This window comes from Clavelina lepadiformis, chromosome 4 (assembly GCF_947623445.1).
Source record: "Clavelina lepadiformis chromosome 4, kaClaLepa1.1, whole genome shotgun sequence".
Classification (NCBI taxonomy): domain Eukaryota; kingdom Metazoa; phylum Chordata; class Ascidiacea; order Aplousobranchia; family Clavelinidae; genus Clavelina; species Clavelina lepadiformis.
This window is the reverse complement of record NC_135243.1, coordinates 5,637,810-5,646,566: the sequence shown is the minus strand read 5'-3', so window position 1 is coordinate 5,646,566 and position 8,757 is coordinate 5,637,810. Positions and strand designations below refer to the sequence as shown.

General features: G+C 36.0%; 1 long non-coding RNA gene across 1 annotated transcript; it reads right to left on the bottom strand.

Moving 5' to 3' along the window:
• Nucleotides 1-6,352: 6,352 nt before the first annotated feature.
• LOC143452129 (uncharacterized) lies at nucleotides 6,353-8,146 on the bottom strand. Its single transcript, XR_013114948.1, has 2 exons — nucleotides 7,632-8,146; nucleotides 6,353-7,507 (listed from the first exon to the last, which is right to left on the bottom strand). It is a non-coding gene; the product is annotated as an uncharacterized LOC143452129 (long non-coding RNA).
• Nucleotides 8,147-8,757: the final 611 nt, after the last annotated feature.

Here is an 8,757-nt window from a genome sequence, read left to right as displayed (position 1 = left end):
ATTTAAAGATTAAAGAACAATTCATTAAATTCACAAAAGCTTGGTCAATATTTAAACCCACAGAATAAAAGCTTAAAATCACAAAGATTTTAAACGCCTTCGTTCGCATTGCCAAATTGGTCTTCTTTGTCTACCCTGACAACGACAAAAATCAAAAGAACAATTAAAATATCACAAATATTTTGTTTTAACTTCTTTACAAACGATTCGCTGTTATTCACACGTTTTAAGCATGAATCACAGGAGCTACACATCATAAAAATATGGAGAAAAATTGATACTTTCTATAACGGGCCATGACTGTTATGGATTTGTGTGACTATTGCAAGACAGAGCATAGATTTTGTACGTAGTGTCCCGTGTCAAAAGCAGTCTATAGGCTCAAAATGCTAATGTGGTAATCGAGCTCTTTGAAGCCCAGCTAATGGACCGTATGACGAAATTATATCTGATTAGCGGTGCATAACATATACGAGTAAAATATCAATATTGAAAAGAATTAAAAGTTATAAGCAGAAAGCTTAATGCGGTTAGTTTGCTTCGATAGAGTTCATCTATTTCCAAAGCTTCTAGAGTTGTGCAAGATGTTTACCCTCGGACTGAAAAAAGTCTTCCCACGACCTAAACCCGACGATGATTCCTCATCGTTCGTGCCACGGTTAACGAGCTAGCTTCTGTGTAAGTTCCGATTGTCACATATTTATTTTAATTTTTTGATTTTTTTTTAAAGTATTTCCCGAATTTAGATTTTCCAATTATTTAAGTTTCATGATACAGCCGTTGTTATTCGAGAGGTACTTTGATTTCTTGCCACAACTTATTCAGTATCTGTCTCACTTTTAAAAACTTTAAAGGCTTTGGAGTTAGTTGTTCTTTAGTTCTTTTAGTTAGTTGTTCTAGAATTGTTCTTCCGAACGAGACTACATGTTTTTTACTAGAACAATTTTCGAAAAGAAATATGACGTAATAATTCTAGTAAAGTGAAATTATAGCAATGGTAAAAGAGATATAATCTTTGCAACTTTCCAACTTTATAAACCTTTGCAGACAACCTTTGCTAAAATCACTACGAAAAGTGATGACCTGCACAACACAAGGCGTGTATTAACTCGTTTGTTTCGGCAGCGTTTGGATAGGAACATGTCAAATTGCGCATAAATACTTTCATGATAACACAATGTTATATGTTATACGAGTTATATAAAATTATATAGAATGCAATGTATTCTATTAGGATAATACTTCTACTGTGAACACCATAACACTGAAAAAACTTAAATATTCTGTTAGGTAGGCCTTCTGCGTCAGAATTTATCATGCTTTTTCTTGTCTACACTTGTCTCAAACGCCAACTTAATATTGCTCCATTTCACAGCACGTTAAGGCTGCACTGGCGTTTTTGTATCCCGATGCTGTTCTATCGTTTAACGTTTTTTTTCCATGAGAATCGCACCCCCGTAACACCGCCAAAAACGTTGAAAACTTTGCGGCGTTCAAAAGTGAGATTTCTTTCCCGAAAACACTCCTGCCTGAGCAGAAACTCTGTGAACTATTCAACCGCAAGTTTATCAACGCCTGCGCGTCGACGTGTTTATGGCAGCGACGTCTGTACTACGCCACCGCCTTTATAGCGTCTGCGACCTTATGCATAAAGAGTAGGTATTGGTATGACCACCAGGGATTTTGCTGACGTAACACTATGCTATTTTTACGTCATTAAAGAGCTTTCTGACATTTTGGGAAGGCCTTTTATCTATCCGCCACACCTTTATGAGTTATAGATAAATAAACGTATATCTTTATATACGCCTAGTAACTAAAAAACCACTCTTGGAGAAAGGAAAATTTACTCTGAGAGTTACTTGATGTTATTCTTTGTTAGATCCACAACACACTATATCATAGAGACATAGAGTATCAAGACACTTTAAAATCTTTTTGTTGAAGCTTGATAATAAAAACGCAAAACGAACTAAACTATGCCCAAACTAAAGTAAAACAATGCTTTACAACCTTCGTCTTACATATATTAACACCAGACGTGGGCGGTCGGTACTTTTAATGTATCGTCGGTAACGGTACCAGTACTTGGCAAAAAATATACCGACGGTTCCGGTATTTAGTATTAATTTTAAAAAGTAGTTCGGTACTTTGTCGGTACTCGGTACCGGTGCTATTTGTGTAAAAGATGTTGCTGCAAATGCAATGTTTTTCCACTATTATGCCCCCGGTAAAAGTTACTCCAGGTCAAAACATATGTGACGTTAATCGTTTGCATTTTTAATTGACATTTCTAGATTAAAAAAGATCAACAGATGGTAAAATCAGTATTAAGGATTAATTAAGTCGTATTTCTGAAAACATACTTGTTAAAATTTTGAAATAATCACGCGAAAAGTACCGAGTACCGGGACCGACTGAACATTCTTGAAAAAAGTAATTCGGTACAGAGATTCGGTACTTTTTTGCAAAAGTACTGACGGTACCGGTATCGGTACTGAAAAAGTACCACGGTACTGCCCAACTATGGTTGCAACTTTCCACAAGCCATGCAAGGCTGCAAGTGTTGAAAATGTTCTTAATAGGACGGGGTTAATTGTATGTCAGCTACAATTAACTGGCCCATGTGAACCTGGTTGCTTATTCAAAACATGATATTGGTTATTGGTCATGTGGTTTCTTAATCAGATACTATGTATATATATACTATATATAGTATACATATGTATTCTTTACGTTATTATTATGTCAAGATGTTCCTCGATTTTGATTGATCAAGAAAATATGTAACCCGGGAACCGGTAACCAGCTTCATACCGGTAAGTAACTGTCATAAACAAATGTAAATAAAACTCGATGTTATTCTGCTGTCGTCAGTTCCATATGATATTTAATATGTCACTAGAGCTTATTGTCTTAAGCTCAAAAAATCTCAATAGCTCATACCAATGAAAAATTTATACAAGAATATTTTTCTTAAAAGTTAAACTTTTATTTAGACTTCTTTATACACCCTTGTTGACGTTTTTAAAGATATACAAAAGTTTGTTTACAAATTATTTTATCTGCAAGTTTATGCGACTTCGAAAATACCTTTTTTTATTTGTTTACTCACCTTAACATAGACATAAAAAAACGTCTTTTAGTTTATAATCACAAACAAATTTTTCTCAAATATTATTTGACCAAGCTTTTTGCCGCAAGTTGTTATCAGCAAAACAATAAATTAAGAGTTAACAAAATATAATTTGAAATTTGTCAATAATAAGAATTAAGTACATACTGTAGGCAAAACACAAAATAATTTTGAAATATTTTTATCACAAATCTATGCTGCCAACAACCACAAGCCCAATTCAAGTTAAAGGTTTTTGCTAATAACTTGGCTTGTATTATCATATTGCGGTGATACAAAAGACGAAAATATACTAAGATAAAGATGATACTAAACTTTGAATTACTATATTTCTATCATGCAATGTGGTCAGTTATAAAACCCTCGATGCTTAAACTTTGTGCTGCGGCCTCACCACCTTACGTAACAACTGCTAAAAAGTTTTATTCCACCTGATGTCGAAGCGTTAACTTTTTGTCGTTCTGCGCACATACTAGTGCGCCATTTTGCGACGTTGCCATAAACCACTTTAAAGATGATTTAGGATTCAGTTTAAACGATTACTGAAAAGTAAATAACAGACTATTTAAGATTAATGGTATGACAGTCATTAATCAACAATACAACTTGTCAGGGGAGATAGCAGACAACAAACTTCGCTAACCTATTTATAGCACGTTTTACATGGGAGTCTACTGTAGCATCTGCAGTCTCCAAGACGGGACACTTCAAGTTTGAAATTTTTATCTTTCACTTTTTCGTCCAACTGTCTGGATTTAACAGGCATTGAAACATTACCAGCTGACTAAATAGGGGTTATCACATCACACATAAACGGCGTTGTCTGTAGCTTTCATACTTCAAGTGTAAACAGGGTTGACAGGTATAATCCTTGTCATCACTGCGGTGACAGTGGCGGCGCCATTTGTCAATCGAGTTGCAAACCTTGCTAAGACAAGATGAAAGCGCCACAAGGCATGCAAGGATTAGGAGGCCAATTAGTGAGTGATGATGAATGCGTCAGCATAGTGTGGACGTCATCATCAAATACGAAAATGCAATTAATTCAGCACTCCCAGATTTGCATTCAAGTTTTCCACCAATAATGGCCCACACACGAAGCGAAGACTTACCGGCGCGTTGTTTCTCACGGCGGTCACTTACGGTTAATTTCTTGAAAACTTTTTGTCGCAAGATGTCAATGAAGATTTACGTGCCTACTGTTAAAACTCTGTTATCAAAATATTCTTTATGGGTCAAGGTTTTACAAAATGTGTACCGGCTGCGAAATTTAATGGACTTGTTTACTCCAGAATTTAGACTTAAAACCGCATTTTACAGTCTTTTTACTATCTACTTTATTACAATATTAAGGATAAGACAAGTACAACCTATACATATACAGTAGTTAAAAAATAAACAATTTGTAAATCGATGACCTTATGCTATGGGAAATAATATCGGTTTATAAAACATTAAAATTCACATGTTTACGTCTTAATCCCGTAAGATCACCCTCGCATACCTCAAAACCCCACACGGGAATGAATTTTACTGATTCTTGGTTTAGTAAACCGTCGTGTTTACGCGATACGTTTGTGTTTCGTGACGTTTATATCGAGGTTATGGGATCGTCAAGCACCTCGTTAAAGGGTACTTTAGTGGTGTTTTTGAACCCCAAGTACATGCTTCTATCAGATTGTGTACATCCGATTTGAAACAACATCCTCTTAAATGGAAAAGGTCGTTCTTGTCCTACGGTCGGTTGTAAAATCGTCTCCCCTTGAACCTCGTAATCTTTCAAATAACAATATGCGCACTAAGATTACAAAACGGGGTATCTAACATCGTCGTTTTCATTGGCTTGTACTGCGGGCTTAATTACCTATAGTCAATACAATTTAACCATGATTACCAATTGACATTGTGTGTTGAAAAAATCACCTGTTACATGAAGTGGATATTTGATTTCAACGACAAAGAAGAACATAAGTTAAAGTTAACCGCATAGGCGAGTTGTAAAACCCGTGGTTTCAGGGTGGCCAGTGACAGAGTAGAAGGTAGCCTATATATCAAGGTCGCGTTTTAACCTAGAGCCACTAAGTTGTTCATTTTATTGTGAAGACTATAAGCAAGGGTACATGTAGTGTCGGTCTTATCATGTTTTATTTGTAGCGCTTTGTATAAGATGCCAGAGTCGTATCATTTGTGCAGGTTTGCAGTGGTTGAAAATTTGCTGACATTTAACTTATTGTTTACCAAGTCTACGGACAATGAAGTGACGAAAGCCTTTCCTTTTGTGCATCCTTAAAATACAGTACACATTAAGCAAGTTTTTCTATGGTATAAGCCTATTTGCTATTTCTCAAAACGAAAATAAAATGATAGTCTATATCTTGTTTGCAAAGTAATTATTTTTAATTTCTAAACATAACGTATCATTTTCTGCAAATTGATGTTGTGTGTCATTCGATATCTTGTATTTTTCTAGTCGAACCATTATATTAGTTCTACTTCAATGCGCTGTTCTGTAGTTATTGATTTTTTAATCTAACAATTTGTCACGGAACTAAAACAAAATCTCATGCAGTTAATTTAATCAAGTATGGCAAGTACGTCAGAGTTTTTGAAATCAATTCTTGTATTTGGCTCTTGCCGGTCGGTCGTCACTTTTGATTTCTCGACCAGGTTGCTTGTTGTGGCGTGGCTCCGATTATAAACTTACGAGAATTCGTTTGTTTTTGTTTTTTTAATCAACTTTTGCCATGTTTCTGTTAGTTTCTTAATGATAATTAATATTGTTGTAAGGCATGAGTAAATACAAATTTTATAACGTTTAACTTCAATTAACAGGAAGCTGATGAAAAATAGCATCGAACGTAGGATGTTTGCAGTGAAATAGTGATATTCGCTTACGAGGGTTTGATTTGTTTTATCTTAAAATTGATCTTTGTCTCTCTGCAATACTTAGTTTGTTAATAATTGATAAAGGTCATACAAGTCTATTGATGTGGTAAGACAATAACGTAGTTAAGCAAACGCTAATTTAAATCTGATTTAATTGGCTATTAAAACGTCCATGCGCTTTCTGGACCACGAATTACGAGACAATTCTTAAAAAACTACACAAAAGCCGTACATATTCGTGAAACAACCTTTCGTTTAGCATGGGCTTCACATATACTGCATGACTATGGTAAAGTCATGTAACACTAAGTCATGCTTAAACCGTTCAAGTCTTGCATATGCCATCATATGTAGTTGTATTGATTTAAAAAGTCAGTAATACCAACAGTATAAGCCATACGCAATAAAAACAAATTTCATATTAACAATGAAGATAATTGAAATATTAAAGCAGCGGTTTTACAATAGACACACGCTAATTAACTTTTAATTAAATTATTGCAGCTTATTAGCGGTGTAAAAACGAGTTCCTTGGATGTCAAATAGATGTAATCCATAATACGCAGGGGTGTCAATCTACGGTGATAAAATAAAAGCCTTATAATGCAGTAAACCTGTATCACTATGCTGTTGTATTCAATCATATCTAATAGGTCCCTATACGAATATACGTGTGAACGAACACCACGGGTTTAGGCTGCATTACACAACAACTGTCGCACAGAGAAGGTTCTGGGATCAGTTCAAATCTTCCCGTGGTTTTCAATTTGTATATAGTCGGAGACAACGTTTGCATTAATTACAGCTGCATGCCGCAGGACCAGCTGCCTCGGCATTATAAGTTACGCGCTTGCAGAAATTCCCATGAAGGTGCATGCATTGAAAAATGGTGAACTAACTTGAGCTAAGAAAGCAGCATGTTTTCAATCTTGTTTCTTTGGTTAATAGTGAGTACAGCCTTCCTTTGCATTCATTGACCTCGGTTATGGAGTGTCAACTTTCCTGCGTTTTAAATCAGTTCCACTTACAGTGTTGGCTTTGCACTTAGGACTACCTACAGACGGTTTCTGCTTGTAATAGCGATAGGTCTACATGCTGCTTTTAAGGACTAGTTTTATGTTCCGTCCAACCAAAAAGAGTTGCAAGTAAAGCAAGTTTTAAAACACAAGTAAGTTCTTAAAAGATTTAAACAGGCTTTCAAAATTAAGCGAGGTAAGGCTTGTACATGTTTTCAAAGCGAACTTTAACGATACGCCATGTATTATATTGTGTACAACGAAGTGTTTACCTTGTATTTATCCGTTTTCTGTATCTGCTTCCTCTTTGATTTGTCTAAGTTTATTTTAGGACTAGGTCATGTTCACTCTGGTTGACAAGGCCTAATAATTTATAGCGATAGTTTGAAGAGTTATGTAGATGTACTGTATGTCCGCGGGATGACAGTATGCATAAGGATCTGACATTCTTATCACAAAGCATCCCAATCTGTTAATACAACATACAACTTTGTCGTAAGTCCGTAATCGCATAAGAGGTAAGCTGTAGATAAAAAAAAATTGATTACAGCAAAAAGATAAATTTGCGATCTCTATATATCCGAATCACTGACTTGAGTCAAGAAGCGTTCAGATTTCTGCATTTAATGTTCCATACAAGCACATGTATACCTGCGTGAATCGCTGCTATCCAAAGTCTGCTACTGCACTGTAACAGATGCGCTATGCGTGTTCTTAGAAACCTTGACCACATCAAGTTATGTCGTCATAAAACCATACGTCAAATGTAGAGTACGTTACAGCGCACGTAAATGCCGTGATTCAACTAACTATTTCTGCAATCGCGCCAAAAATTTCAAACAACTCACAATAGCCTTCTTTGTCTGGCTGGCTACCTTAAAGATAATATTTGCTGAAAATGTCATCAGATTAAGGCTTACTACGCTACAATAAAAATCATCTACGTGCCTGTTTATTTACGGTCTTCAGGTACATTTTTCGGAGATTTTATGTAAGCTTTGCATGGTTCCAGTAAAATTGCGCGTGGATCGTTGTACTTCAGTGTTCTGACATGCTACATAGCGACTCATTGTCAGTTTGTTAGCTGGCCATTGTTATTGTACGAACAGCTTCACGAGCACTTCTGGAAACTAAACGACATATTTTTGCTAATCTATTAGAATCAATTGTCCAAGTACCCTAATCTAATCAATGTCTGAAGTTTCATATGAAGCGACTGAAGCAATTGGCCAAACTTAATGGGCGGGTCCCACTACACGCGCATTGCATTAGTCTAACAAAATAGGGTCTTGAATATGTGTGTAGTCTACAGTCAGCTATTTTTGATTTTTCTAACGGTTTTGTTTTGTCATCTGAGCGAAGTTCATCGAACCTGTTTGACCCGGTTGCTGAGTTGTCTCCCAATCAAGAACGTCAGATGCTTGGCAGTTATTTGCAGAGTGTAATTAGGCTACGAGACTGTGTGGTAATTTATACCATTAGACTGGAGCGAATGGAAACGAAGTTAGCTTTTCATGCATTAGATTTGTAATAACCGTCCTAGCTTCTACCGGCAGAATAACTGGAAATATGCTTTCAGGCGAGGTTTGATTGAGTTGAAGTAGTTATTGTAGCTGTCGCATTATTATTTGCGCGGTTTTACAGGAATTACCAACACTCACATTTTAACAGTGAATAGAAGCACTAAGCGTACGTGGTAAATGAGTCAGAGCCTAGGCA